Raw genomic sequence first — 5996 nt, forward strand, 5'->3', positions numbered from 1 at the left:
CCAATGGAAGCAGCTGTCAGGACATCAGATGACATATAGCACTGGGCAAGTCAGCTGCAAAGAACCTCTTTTAAGTGCTGAAGAGCGAAGATGTCTCCTTGAGGACCTGACACAAACTTTGATATTTTCAATAGCCTCATATGCATATAAAAGCTGGGCAATGAATAAAGAAGACTGAAGAAGAATTGATGCTTTTGAGTTGCAGTGCTGGCAAAGAACACTGAAAGTACCATGAACTGCTAAAAGAACTAACAAATCTGTCCTGGAGGAAGTGCAGCTGGAATGCTCCTTGGAAGTGAGAATGGCCAGACTTCATCTCACCTACTTTGGTCATGTTATCAGAAGACCATTTCCTGGAGAAGGATGTCATTCTTGGTAAGGTGGAGGGTAGACGAGAGAGGGGTAGGCCTTCAACAAAATGGATTGAAACAGTGGCTGCGGCTTTGGGCTCAAGTATAGGAAGGATCACGGAGCTGGTGCGGGACCAGGCGGTGTTTCATTCTGCTGTGCATAGGGTCGCTATGAGTCGGAGACAACTCCATGGCACCTAACAACAAAAACTACAAGTTCTTGTGATATAAGCTAGAAGCCTGCCACCTGACCTGCAGATTTTGCGTTCATCAGCCCCTGCAACCACATGAGGTGGGTGAAACCCACAGCTTGACACCTGATGTCTGACCCATTGATTTGGGATTTGACAGTTTCTACAACTGTGTGAGCCACTTTCTTGAAATAAATCTCTCTCTGTTATTGTTGTTAGGTACCATCAAGTTGGTTCCAACTTACTGACCTTATGTATAAAAGAATGAAGCACTGCCTAGTCCTACACTATTCTCACAAGCATGGCTATGTTTGAGCCCATTGTTGCAGCCACCATGTCAATCCATCTCAGTGAATGTTTTCTCTTTTTTGCTGACTATCTACTTTAACAAACATGAGATCATTCTCAAAGGAATGTTCCTTCTTGATAACATGTCCAAAGTATGTAACATGAATTTTCACCATCCTTCCTCTTAAGGAGCTATGGTGACACAGTGCCTAAGGCATTTGACTTCTACCCAGAAGGTTGGTGGTTCAAACTCACCAGCTGCTCCGAGGAAGGAAGCTGGGGCAATCTATTTCCATAAAGACTTACAGCTTGGGAAACCCAACAGGGGTTGCTATGAGTTGGAATCAACTCGATGGCAGTGGGTTGGGATTTTGGGTTTTTGCCTTTTAAGAGCATTCTGGCTGTACTTCTCCCAAAACAGATTTGTTCATTCTGGCAGTTCATGCTATATTTAATATTTTTAGACAACACTATAATTCAAAGGAATCAATTCTTTTTTACTCTTCTGTATTCATTATTCAGCTTTCACATACATATGAGTCCACCACAAATACCATGGCTGGTCAGCCACACTTTAGTCTTCAAAATAATGTCTTAGCTTTTGAACATTTTAAAGACACCTTTTGCAACAGATTTGTCCAATACAAAATGTCATTTGATTTCTTGACTGCTATTTCCATGGGCATTGATTGCAGATCCAAGTAAAATGAAATCATTGACAACTTTAAAATTTTCTCCATTTATCATGATATCGCTTATTGGTCCAATTGTGAGGATTTTTGTTTTCTTTATGTTAAAGTATAATCTGTACTGAAGGCTATAGTCTTTGATATTCATTAGTAAGTTCTTTGAGTCCTTTTCACTTTCAGGAACCATATTATATCATCTGCATATCACAGGTTTCTCCAATCTTGATGCCATGTTCTTCTTCATTTAGTCAACCTTCTTGAATCATTTGTTTAGTGTACAGATTGAATAAGTATGGTGAAAGGATACAGCCCTGATGCACACATTTCTTGATTTTAAACATGCAATATCCACTTGTTCTTTTTGAACGTAGCCTCTTGGACTATGTACAGGTTCCACATGAGCATATCTAAGTGTTCTGGAATTGTCATTCTTAGTGATGTTATCCGTAATTTGTTAAGATCCACAGAGTCAAGTGGCTTTGAATAGGCAGTAAAACACAGGTAAACATCTTTCTGATATTCCTTGCTTTCAGCCAAGATGCATCTGACACCAGCTGTAATATCCATTGCTTCATTTCCTCTTCTGAATCTGGGTTAAATTACTGAAAGTTCCCTGTCTGCTACAACCATTTTTGAATTATCTTTGGCAAAATTTTACTTGTGTGTGATATTAATATTATTGTTTAATAATTTCTAATTCTGTTGGAGAATCTTTTTTGGAATGGATACAAATGTGGATCTGTTCCAGTTGGCTGGCCAGGTACTGGTCTTCCAAATTTCTTGGCATAAATGAATTTTATAATTGGTTCTCAAATCTAACTAGTCTTAAAGTCACTGTTGACCCTCCATCAGTATAGAGGGTACTGCTATGCCATGGCATGTGGTAGCAATAGAAGAATGCAAAATATCACCACCACTGGGTCAAGTGTTTGTGAGTGACAAGGATCTGAGTGATTACATATTTGATACTTTTCTATAATTTTGTCAGAATGAGAAGTATAAAGAAGCTGTTTGTTTGGTCCTACTTTCACTAGACAAAGTGGTGAAAGAAAGGGCTGAGTTCAGAGCTTCAGAGTCACACTTCAAGTGCAGCATACAAGACATCAAAGCTACCACTTGATCCCTGAAACAAAGTCTTATTTCTTGTAGTAATAGAGCTGGTACTGCCAAAACTAAACCCAGAGTATTACCAAGTATTATCAAGTATTGATAAACCCAAGTATTATCAAAAAGTGGCTAAATTATAACACCAATTGAATTCTCAACTTCAAATGGTGTATAAAGTTAAACTTAGGATATTGACTGAAAAGAAATGAGATCCTGAGCTTGAGATAGAAACATAAACAAAACAAAAAACAAACTCACTGCCATTAAGTCAAATCTGACTAATAGAGATCCCCACTGGGTTTTGGAGGCTGTAAATCTTTACAGAAGGAGATTGCTCTATCTTCCTTCTGTGATGCAGCTGGTGGGTTTGAACCACTGACCCTCCAGGTGGCAACCAAATGGTTTAGCCACTAAACCACCAGAGCTCCTTTTTGAGATAGGTCATAGGGGCATATAATCAAGAAGCAGGAGACATTGAGCTCCTTCATTCCGTTGAATCACTCCTGCCAAAAGAAGCAATCCTCTAACTCCCATCTGAAGAGATTGCTCCATCTCAGCTAAACCACCCTCCCCAGTAAAACCATTATCTGTTCCACCTCCATCTGATGAGTTTAACTCAGCTGTGCCTGAAGAGTCTTTGCCTACGATAGCACCTGACACTGGACCTGGGGCATTGTCTGGGACATCACCTGAAGCATATGCTGAATGTCCCCAGGACCAACTCCCACCACCCATTTTTGCTTCAAGACCTATGACTAAACTTAAGTTTCAACAAGCCTTAAGAGGTAAAGTACAATGTGTGAACCAAGAGGAAGCATGCCACATTCCAAAAGAACTGCCTGATTTTTCTAATATACACAAGCAGGAACCTAGGGAACATGTGTGGAAATGGCTAGCAAGGTGTCAGATAATGATGCAAGGAACATGACGTTGGATAAGTCTAAGTCTGTGGATATGAGCTCACTTAGCACAGAGTCTTCATTCAGTGTTTCAGCTCAGAGAGTTAGCAAAAGATCCAATAGTTTATTTGCTTGGTTCGCTGAAGACAGATTAAGCAGTGGCCTACGCTAAATCAATTGAAATGCCAGACCTGCATCATTATACTGTAGAAGACGGTATCCAAAGGCTTAGGGATATTGGTATGTTAGAATGGATTTATCAGGTTGCACCCACAGACCCACCCATGGAGTGCCCAGGGGACACAATTTCCACCACAATGGGGAAAAAATTTGTGAAGGGAGCCCCAGCATTCTTGAAGACTTCTGTGATTATTCCTCCATGTAAGTCAAATTAGACAGTAGAAACTGCTCTACTGAATTATGATCTCTAACTACAGTGGGTCTGATTGGACCCCACCTGTGGTGGTAGGGAATAAGTAGGGGCACTTAATCAACAGATAGAGAAAAGTGGGTGTGGTTACCAAAATGAACAGCAGAGTCAAAGCAGTCATCAGAATAATCTGACTTGCATGGTTTTATTGGATATGCTACTTTGTCATGGTGTTCTTAGGAGTGAAATAGATGGAAACTCTACTAAATATTTACTTGATCTGTACAAGCAGAAGAATTCTAGGTCAAGCGACTGAATTGCCTGAATGGAGGGTCATGGTCCCTCAATCAATTCCCAGACTTGAGCCCGTATACAGATCCACAACCCCTTGAATAAAGAGGAGGCTGGGTTCCCTTGAGGAAGGCCCCTACTACACTGCCAAAACATTATACTGTTAATATTTCTCGCAATCTTCCCCCAAAGGGATCTGTAGCCTTTTTCAAGAGTGATTGTTCATTGGGGAAAAGGAAATAATCAGATTTTGCGGGATTCCTGAACATTGGCTCTGAACTGACACCATTTCCAGACAATGGCATCACTATGGGGGTGTGGGAGGTGAGGACCACACCAGGTGACAATATCAGAGCGGTTGACACTAAAATCACTGTCTACAAATTTTTTGTGCAGTGTTTCAGCAGAAATTTAGCATTTTTTATGTAAGTATTCTTATAGTTAGTTATAATAACAAAAACATTTTTTGTAAACCCAGCTTACATGAATCAGTATACCTACAAGGCTAAAACGCTATACTAGTTTACCTTTTGAACCTTCTAATGCACTTCAATCAGAGCTGTTGTTATTATCCCATTATAATGGTGCTTTGAATCACATGGTTTAGTCTGCATGCTCTATAAGCATGCATTGTTGTTTTTGTTGCTGCTAGTTTTTTTTTATAGTTGCTAATGTTGTCAAATTTTCTGGTGTTTTAGCTACAATATTGTGGTAAGTAGTATTTGACTGCTAACCAGAGGGCTAGTGGTTCAAACCCACCAGCAACTCCTCAGAAGGCAGACTGGGCAATCTACTTCTGTAGAGATACTGCCTCAGAAACCCAAGGAGGGATCTCTATGAGTCAGAATTAACTCAACAGCAGTGAGTTTGGGTTTTTTTGGCTTGAGTATTTGTAAACCTATATCAATCAATTTTTGAGGGTGAAGTACTAATTAAAGAAAACAAAAAACACTGCCTTAGATTCAATTCTGACTCATAGTGACCCCCATTGGGTTTCCAAGGTGGTAAATCTTTATAGAAGTAGATTGCCCCAGCTTCCTTCTGCAGAGCAGCTGTTAGGTTTGGACCGCCAACCTTCTCGTTTGCAGTCAAATGCCTTAGGCACTACAGAGGGTAGGAAACTAACCTGACAAAAATTCAGGTGCCCTCCACAGCAGGGAAGTTTCTAGGAGTCCAAGGATGTGGAGCATGTCAGTATATTCCTTCTAAATTGGAGGATAATTTGTTACATTTGGCCCTCCCTGCAATTAAAAAGAGTCACAACAACTTGTGGGCCTCTGGATTTTGGAAGCAACATACCCTTCATGTGGGTGTGCTACTCTAGCTTATTTACTAAGTGACTCAAAAAGCTGCTTATTTCGAGTAGGGCCCAGAACAAAAGACAGCTCTGCAACAGGTTCAGGTTGCCATGCAAGTTACTCTGCGACTTGGACCATATGATCTTGCTGATTGAGTGGTGCTTAAAGTGTCAATGGCAAATAGAGATGCTGTTTAGAGTCTTTGACAGGCCCCTATTGATGAATTGCAGCACAGATCTGTAGGATTTTGGAGCAAAACTCTACCATCCTCTGCAGATAACTACTCTCCTTTTGAGAAACAATTTTTGGCTTGTTACTGGACCTTGGTAGAGACTGAAAGCTTAATCATGAAACAGCAAGTCACCATGAGGCCTGAGCTTCCCATCATGAACTGCATGTTATCTGACCCACAGAATCATACAATCAGACATGCACAGCAGTATTCCATCCTTAAGGGGAAGGGATATATACAAAATTGGGCTCAAGCAGGACCTGAAGGTACAAGTCAGTTAC

The sequence above is a fragment of the Orycteropus afer genome, unplaced genomic scaffold (genome assembly GCF_000298275.1).
Source record: "Orycteropus afer afer isolate SDZICR_OR568_19922 unplaced genomic scaffold, OryAfe1.0 scaffold00002, whole genome shotgun sequence".
In the NCBI taxonomy this organism is placed as follows: domain Eukaryota; kingdom Metazoa; phylum Chordata; class Mammalia; order Tubulidentata; family Orycteropodidae; genus Orycteropus; species Orycteropus afer.